We start from the raw sequence: 9,933 nt of genomic DNA on the forward strand, positions 1-9,933 counted from the left end.
TAAACGGCTAGAGCTGCAGTGGGAAAGCTCCAGGTTGCTTTACACGGGTAACAAATACCGGTATTTGTTAACCGGGTAAAAAGCAGTGTTTTTACCGTGTAAGAGCCGTTTTTTCGGCAGTGGGAAAGGGGTAGCCCTTTACCCGTTAAAAAAAACCCGGCATGGGGTCCCCCCCCACTGCCGTAACCAGCACCAGGCTGAAAGAGCCGGGGCTGGTATTAAAAAAATCAGGAAACCCGACAAATAGGGGTTCCCTGATTTTTTACAACCAGCCCCATGCTCCAGGTCCGGGGCTGGTTCCCAAAATACGGGTTACAAAATGACTAGGGGTCCCCCGTATTTTAAGAACCAGCCCCAGGCACAACCAGCCAGCAGGGTAATGCCACAGCCGGGGGACACTTATTATATAAGGTCCCGCGGCCAAAGCATTAACCCTACCGACCAGTCAGCCTGGCCAGGGGCCCTGGGGAAGTGGGGACCCCCCCAATGAAGGGGTCCCCCCCTCCAGGACTTACCTGACCAGGCTGAAGCCTGGTGCTGTCCCCGATGCCCCTGGGCGGTGGGCATCGGGCTGATGGAATGGTGTAAAAAATATAATAAAAACTATTGTCTTTTACTGGTGAACTATGAGTCCCAGCAAGCCTCCCCCGCAAGCTGGGACTTGGAGAACCACAAGTCCCAGCCTGCGGGGCATTAAAGGGCCCGCTGGGTCTTGTAGTTCCACAGTAAAAGAAATAGTACAATAAACACACTGACACACGTGAAAAATAAAAGTTTAATACATCCATAACACATACATACTAATACTTACCTATCTTGAGCCCGTAGGTAGCCCTGGTCCTGATGTCCTGGTCTGTGTCGGCGTCTGTATTCATGTCGGCATCCCTGTCGGCGATGGCGGTCCGGAGTCCGAAGAAATCCATGTGGAAACCTATGGAAGGAAACCATACTCACCTGTCTCAGCGCGACGTAGTCCAGATAAGGGTCTTTGCAAAAAAACAAACCGAGAACGCGAAACCAGCCCGGACAGCAGGGAGCCGCACGGTGTTTGTTAACATCGTGCGGCTCCGCCTCCCGAATGCCGCTATTGGCCGCCTTGCGGCCTAGCGGCTCCTGATTGGCCGCTAGGCCGCAAGGCGGCCAATAGCGGCATTCGGGAGGCGGAGCCGCACGATGAAAACAAACACCGTGCGGCTCCCTGCTGTCCGGGCTGGTTTCACGTTCTCGGTTTGTTTTTTCGCAAAGACCCTTATCTGGACTACGTCGCGCTGGGACAGGTGAGTATGGTTTCCTTCCATAGGTTCACACATGGATTTCTTCGGACTCCGGACCGCCGACGCCATCGCCGACAGGGATGCCGACATGGATACAGACCAGGACATCAGGACCAGGGCTACCTACGGGCTCAAGATAGGTAAGTATCAGTATGTATGTGTTATGTATGTATTAAACTTTTATTTTTCACGTGTGTCAGTGTGTTTATTGTACTATTTCTTTTACTGTGGAACTACAAGACCCAGCGGGCCCTTTAATGCCCCGCAGGCTGGGACTTGTGGTTCTCCAAGTCCCAGCTTGCGAGGGAGGCTTGCTGGGACTCATAGTTCACCAGTAAAAGACAATAGTTTTTATTCTATTTTTTACACCACTATCAGCTCGATGCCCACCGCCCAGGGGCATCGGGGACAGCACCAGGCTTCAGCCTGGTCAGGTAAGTCCTGGAGGGGGGGGGACCCCTTCATTGGGGGGGTCCCCACTTTCCCAGGACCCCTGGCCAGGCTGACTGGTCGGTAGGGTTAATGCTTTGGCCGCGGGGCCTTATATAATAAGTGTCCCCCGGCTGTGGCATTACCCTGCTGGCTGGTTTGGCCTGGGGCTGGTTCTTAAAATACGGGGGACTCCTAGTCATTTTGTCCCCCGTATTTTGGGAACCAGCCCCGGACCTGGAGCCTGGGGCTGGTTGTAAAAAATCAGGGAACCCCTATTTGCCGGGTTTCCTGATTTTTTATTACCAGCCCCGGCTCTTTCAGCCTGGTGCTGGTCACAGCAGTGGGGGGGGACCCCACGCCGTTTTTTTTTTTAAATCCCCCCCCCCCCATCTTTAAACTGCTTAAACGGGTTTTTAAACGAGTAAGTGTGAATGTGACAAAAACAGCTTTTAAACGGTAATTTACCGTTTAAAAGCTGCAGTGGGAAAGGGTCTTTATGGCTCTTACCCGTTTAAAGACCCGTTTAAAAAAAACGGGTCATTACCCGTGTAGGCAGTGGGAAAGCATCATTATTTGTTTTTTTAAAGGGGTTTTTAGGTTTGTTATAACCTCCCAATATTAACAACACACTGCTTAGTAAATGTACGCTGCAGTTGCTATTATATCAGTGGTGAGTAAAAGAAACAGAGGTGACCTTATACTGAAATTGGTGTTGATAACTCATTTTTAGTTATATAGCGTCAAGGCACTATACAGACATAATAAATTATGCACATATTACAGAAGTTTTAAGTAATACAGCAATAGACAAATCACACAGAAATAAAAAGGCATTTTGAGTATTAACTGCCACAGGTTGTGTATTCTAACCTAAACGGTACCAGTTGAAGCAGCCATGTTGGGTGCACTACAAAGGTTATACTATGGTAGGAGAGTCATACAACAACCAAATGCATATATGGGAAAACTGGCACTTGCATAAGTAACATGATATACTCTGTATGTAAAGATAAACGTGAAGAACATTCTGACCTTGAGGCAACCATCTGTGGTGCGCTGCCTAGGTCACCGCTGGCAGGGTATGCAATCTGCAGAGGTACACAATAGGATTAGCACCCGGTGCAGTGGAGATACACGGTTAGCAAAAAACCCCGTGATGAACACGTTTGCGTGTAACCAGGGCCAAGACCAGGATTTCTGGTGCCCGGGTCAAGACCGTAATACTATAAAAAAATTTTTTACAGATGAATTCAATTGGATGGAACCCTATAGCTTATTTACACTGTAAATAAAAACCTATTTCAGATTTACACTGTAAATTACAGTACTACTCACTAGTATTATTGTGTGACTAAATCCGGACTGTGGTAGGATGCGGTACTGGCCGAGGCAGCCCCGCCCCTCTCCCTCCTGCATCCTCTTCCTCCTGCACCGTCGACTTCCTCCCACCCTTTGCTCCACCTCTGTTGTCGGATGCATGAAGCTGAAGCTGAATATGGACAAAACCAAACTTATTATCTTTCCCCCACCCAGAGCTATGCCCCCTACTAATATCTCTACCACTGTTAACAACACCATCATCTCCCCCGTTCCCCAACTCCGCTGCCTGGGTGTCACTCTTGACTCCTCCCTCTCCTTTGCACCCCACATCCAAGCCCAGGCCCATTCTTGCCGGTTCAAGTTACGCAACATTGCTCGCATCAGGCCCTTTCTCTCACAGAGTGCAACTAAGCTGATCATCCACTCACTGGTCATCTCACGGCTTGACTACTGCAATGTTCTCCTCACCGGCCTCGCTCAAACCCAACTGGCTCCTCTCCAATCTGTCCTCAATGCTGCAGCAAGGCTTATGTTCCTCTCCCTCCGCTCTAATTCTGCCACTCCCCTTCAACAAAATCAGCACTGGCTTCCATTCCCCTACAGAATCCTCTTCAAACACCTCACACTCACATACAGGGCCATCTCTAATTCCATTGCTCCATATATCTATAACCTCATCTCGATTCATACACCCTCCCGCCCTCTACGGTCGGCTGACGACTGTCGTCTCTCCTCCACCCTGATCACTGCTTCCCATGCTAGAGTACAGGACTTTGCCCATGCTGCACCCCTTCAGTGGAACGCACTCCCTCGCTCCATTAGACTCTCCTCGACCTTGCAAAGCTTCAAACGGGCACTGAAAACTCACCTATTCATCAAAGCGTACCCTTCCACTGCATTAACTAGCTGGTTCTCTGACCCCTTGCCTTTATACACCCTGCTATCTAACCACCACCCACTCGCTTGCACCTCTTGTAATCTGTCTGTCTACCCTTCCTACTAGATTGTAAGCTCCTCTGAGCAGGGCCCTCTTCCCTCCTGTTGTCAAAGCCCACTTCTCTTCACATGTCACTCACAGCTCTCGAATAATCCAACACTCAGTGACCATCTTTGTCCGCATACTCATCTCCATCATTGGCATCAAGCCTCTAGTTGTATGTTGATTGAGTCCTCACTACTTAAATTTAAGCTGTATTGTGTATTGAACTGTGGCGCTATTTATTTGTACTGTATTTTTGTTATTTATTCAATGTTATGACAAGCTTTGTCTCCCTGTATTGTTCCTTTGTACGGCGCTGCAAAACACTTGTGGCGCGTTATAAATAAAATAATAATAATAATGCATGTGTGGGTGGCAACGGCGTCATGATGTTACCCACACGTCGTCACAGGAGGGGGAAGAACCCAACAGTGCAGACGCATTCATGGACTGTCTTTCTGCTCAGCAGCGCCAGACTCTGAGTTAGAGTGATTGGCTCTGTATCCCCCCCCCCCCCCGCCCCCATCTCCCTATTTACCACCTCATCCCTTTAATTCTGGATTCTGGACACATATATTTATTGCACAGGTTCTGTGGATGGCTGACTTCAAGACTCCATTTCACCAGTTTTAATCAGCCACAGAACCTATATAATTAATATGTGTCCAGAATTAAAGGGAGTAGGTGGTAACCCTAGGCCCTGATGTAACCAATGGAAAGGTGAAATTGGGATAACATCTTTTGATAAAATGATAAAGGTCCTGATCTCAGGGTAGCAGTATAGGTGGGTGTGAGAATGCTCAGGTTCAATGGAAAATATTCCTGCTAGGCCTTTGCTCACAGCTCCCTGTTCTCATCAAGAGGTAGACCTGGGAGCCATCCTGTTCTTAGCTGGGGACAGGGATGAGCAGAGGCCTCATAATGATCCTGAGTTTTGTGGTTGGAATGCAGTCCTTTTTTGTTGCCTTCTGTTTTTCTTTGTTTTAATGTCAGTATAATGTTGCTAATGATTTTAAGCTGGCACAGTAGAAACTAGGCACCCTAGCATCCTAAAGAACTGTCCTACTAACCTATGAACCTATGAATTTAATAAATATGGCTATAGAAACATGTTCACGTCGATAACTTCCCCCACCCCCACACAACAAACCTCCAGCAAAAGGTGTTAATCATATCTAATGTAAGGTCAATAAACCACACTTAATCGCTATAAGTTCTTGACATAGTACAGATATAAACTATAACTGTTTTTTAAAGTTTTAAATACACAATGTAATCACTGCTATGCTATAGAAACACAATTAAAATGTCAGTAACATGTCAGTACAAACAGCTGCAACAGTGATCTGAATAGATTTACCTAAGTATTTGCAATGGTGCTTCCATGCCGTAGCATAATTAACAATGTGCACACTTGTGCCTAATACCATTTAAAATACATATAAAAAAGCAGTTTAGTTTTCATGAATTCCATTTGCACTTGATTTCATTAGACTCACTCGGCTTTTCAATGAAGACTCTTGGACAAAGAGCAGTGGTGTGTATATGTGTGTATCTTCAAGCAGTTTGTGCAAGTAGACAAATGTTTCAGTTATATTTTAACTGGCTTCAAGTACACAAGACATAAACAAATAACATACCTTTATACCAGAACCATATTGTGAAACGCCAGGGGCCGCAGCGGGACCTCCCACCCGGCGGGCACTGTCAGATGTCTGTGACATCATACAACTGCGGCACGCAACAGCCGCCGCAGTGTAACCAAGGTTACCAGAATACAACATTGCCTATACATACAATAATAATGTTGTTACACAAATAGCAACAAGAGAAACAAAGTATCGCAGCATTATAATGACATATAATAACCTTTATAGCGATACATATCACTGCTGTCACCGAATCTAAATCAGAACAACTATATTACATCCCGCTAACCTACAATATACAAATGGTAAGTGACCTTAATATAACCATTTAAGAGAATTAAAGAGAAAGAAAGAAAAATTTCAGGAAAAACATGTAATTGAGATACTTTCATTTAGACCCTGTGGTGTCAGGGTACCCAGATGAAAAATCCTCTGGGTTTCACATCTCAGTAAATTTTTAGATCTGTCTCCGCTTCTAATTGAAGGAGGTATATATGTACCTTATTGAAGAAAATGAATGGCCCATCTGAACAAAATGTTGCGCAACTGGCTGATCACTTTTACCCTGTTGGATGGCTGCCCTAATGGCCGATCGGTGGGCAGTCATCCATTCTTTAAATTTACAGTCAGTTTTGCCAATGTAGGATTTCCCACAGGGGCAAATAAGCTGATATACAACATATGAAGAGTTGCAAGTAAGTTGATAACGAATCTGAATTTTTTTGCCTGTTAAAGGGTGGAAAAATGTCTGTGTGTGTGTGTGTGTGTGTGTGTGTATGTATATATATATATATATATATATATATATGTATATGTGTGTGTGTGTGTGTGTGTGTGTGTATATATATATATATATATATATATATATATATATAATTTGCTGCCTATATATATATATATATATATATATATATATATATATATATATATATATATAATTGTGAGAAGGAGCACATACACTAGATTCACATGAAGGGGGAAATTTACTAAAGGAAACTTGTAAAAAAAATAGGTGTATTTCTGGATACAAATACACCTATTTTTGTTACAAATTTCCTTTAGTAAATTTCCCCCTAAGTCTTTGGTCTTTATTTTGGTTAGCAAGTGTAGTACAGCATGCAGCATGTAGGTTATCACAGGATAGTACTGACTTTTCCAAATGCTCCAGTGGGCCCTACCCCAACCTATCCCTTTGGCAGCTAATCCACCATCAAGAGCATTTACCCTCTGCCCAGGAACACTTATATCAGGAGAGCACAGGTGCTGATTATACAACTCTGATGCTACTGCCTCCAAAACCTGGTGTGCATCCTCCACATTACTCTTTTTGTGTGGAGAGATGCTGTCTCCATACCATAGTCATTTTATTTAATGTAGTTTTAAAATACCATGGGTATACGTGTATTGTGTGTTTAGGAAAGTATGTTTATATATCTCTAGCAGCTGTGACATGAACAGTCCATACGAGTAACCAGACTCACCTTTGCCTCAGTGCTGTCAGTACATTAAATAACAGCTTACACAACACAGAGTTGCGTGCTTATCTTACTTGGTAAAGGTGCTGGCAAATGTCCCTTAGGTGTCATAAAGCAGTAAAGTCAGTCACACAAAATGATTTACTGAACCAAACCCTGAAAATACCTTTTCAATATTGTGGAATAGTTCTCCTTTGATTCTGTTTGTTATTATGGAAAATCACATATATAGAATTAATATATATATTTTTTAATACTAAATGTATACCTACCCATTAAGAGGCAAAAAATACTCCATGATAAAAATAGTCAAAACTGGAACATATTCACATTGTGAAAAGCACAGTGTACTCAGATAATGAGACGTAAACACACATAAGCGGACTGACAAGTGGAAGAATCCAACATTCTGTCTAAACAATATGTAAGCTGGCGATACCCCATAGATGCCTATGGGCTTCTGTTTGTGCCCTGCATGGGCCCCCTGGCTCTCCCTTCACCTGTGTCCAGGCAGCCTTTTGCTGTGTTGTCCGGACCATTATCCTCCTCCTCCCTAGTCCCGTACATCACCCTCCGGGTGCAGGGAGGAGGAGACGTACCCCCACAGCAGCCGGGTAGAAGGAGAGGGGAGAGCTGCAGGGGAACCGCTCACCCGCTGCTGGCTGCTTCGCAAAGGGCAGCTCTTAACTCAAGAACTGCCCTTTGCGATACTAATCGCATATGTTAGAGCACAAGTGTTGGCATCGCTGCGGAGGGGGCGGTAAGGGGCGGCAGACTGCTCTCTGTTTATCTCCTAGAAGTTTCTAAATTAATAAGTAGATTCTGATTGGTTGCTATGGGCTACATCCTAGCTTCAATAGAACTCCCATCTTGGTAAATAAACCCCACGGTACCTACAGTCATTGCACGCCCATAGTAGTGTGTGCACAAAGTTCAACGTTTGAATTGCATGGTCCCATGGGATGTGCTGCACATCGGATGGGATGTTGCAATGTATGCTGCTGTTTGGTTACAGAAAGCATGTACAGTAATATACAGTATTGCCCCGTTGTACGGTGCATTCTACATTGTGTTTGTGGTATATCAATACAATGTGTTGGCCTGACTCTGGATCATTGAAGTGTATACCCAGCTTTAGGGATCCCCCAGCATTTAGTTTGATTACAGTATAATAATTCACCTATAAAAGCATTGATTACAGTATAATAATTCACCTATAAAAGCATTTATTGTATGTAAAGCCATGTACACACAGGGCGATTCTTCTCACCGATTTTGACTACACCGTCGATTATAAGGTATGCCTTGTGATGGGGGAGATGCTGTTTGGTATAGGGTAGGCTTTATGGGAGGTAGGGTTTTAATATTTTTTTTATCCATCTTATGATATTGTCCTTTTGCAAATTTGGTGTACTTACTTTTTATATATTGCCATAACTGTTTTTTTTCCCTTTTTTACACTGCCCATCACAATTTCCTTAGCACTGCTTTATCTCACAGCCTCTGCAACGCTGCCCATTAGGTAATCTTAAGCTGGGTGGGTACACACTATGCAACTTCTCGCCTCGGAGAAGTCACCTGTGACCCACCCTTGAGCTCCCCAGGACTTTCCTGGGTGGCAGGATGGCATGCGATACATTGCATGCGGTCCCAGCCAGTGGCGTAACTATGGAGGGTACAGAGGATGCAGCTGCTATGGGGCCCGGGCCCTTGGGGGGCCCCATAGCACAGCAGGCATCCCCTGCACCCTTTTTCCTTATTAGTGCCGCTCGCTCAGCAGTGTTGGTGCCAGTGGTGCCTCTGCCCCCTCCCCGCTACATAATGAAGGGGAATGTGGTGGTCCGGCTGTTGCAGCCTTCCCCCCTCTCCCTTCTTTGATGCTGCCGGGGACTGACGTCACTATCTAGTGACCAGCCCCGGCGTGAAACACGCTGTCTGTGCTGCTTGCCTGGCCCTGGGAAACAGGAGACACGGAGCTGTCAGTGCAGGAAGACTCGGCACTGACAGCATGAATTATACTGGTAAGGGAGGGGGGGGGGGGGCAGGGTTAACTGTGGGTCGGAGGAGGGGAGAGGATGTGAATAGGAGAAAAAAAAAGCGATGCAGGTGCCCCCTCATTTTCTTCCCTGCTCTCTCTCTCTCTCTCTCTCTGTATGTCTCTGTCTGTATGTCTCTCTCTCTGTTTGTCTGTCTCTCTCTCTGTCTGTATGTCTCTCTCTCTCTCTCTGTCTGTATGTCTCTCTCTGTCTGTATGTCTCTCAGTCTCTCTCTCTCTCTGTCTGTCTCTCTGTCTGTATGTCTCTCAGTCTCTCTCTCTCTCTCTCTGTCTGTCTCTTTCTCTCTGCCTGTCTCTCTCTTTCTCTGTATGTCTCTCTCTGTATGTCTCTCTCTGTATGTCTCTCTCTCTCTGTATGTCTCTCTCTCTCTCTCTCTCTTTCTCTGTATGTCTCGCTCCATCTGCCTGTCTCTCTCTCTCTCTCTCTGTATGTATGTCTCTCTCTCTATCTGCCTGTCTCCACCTCCTCTCATTTACTCCCTCCCCACCATGGCAGGTATTCAATGCTGTTTGCGAGTAGTGACAGCGAGCAGGGCTTCCTGCTCGCTGTCACCACTCACCCTGGCAGCATTCAACACACCCTCCGCATACGCCAATTCCCCCTCGCTCCGTTTTTTGAGCGATGGAGAATTGGCAGATGCGGCTCCTGAACCAGCGAGACTCGCGGCTAAAAACAGCGAGTTTTCTGCAGCAGCCGCGGGTCTCGCTGTTTTGGGGAATTCTCGCCGTCCTGTGATGGCGAGGATTT

The sequence above is a fragment of the Crinia signifera genome, chromosome 1 (assembly GCF_055691185.1).
Source record: "Crinia signifera chromosome 1, ASM5569118v1, whole genome shotgun sequence".
NCBI lineage: Eukaryota > Metazoa > Chordata > Amphibia > Anura > Myobatrachidae > Crinia > Crinia signifera.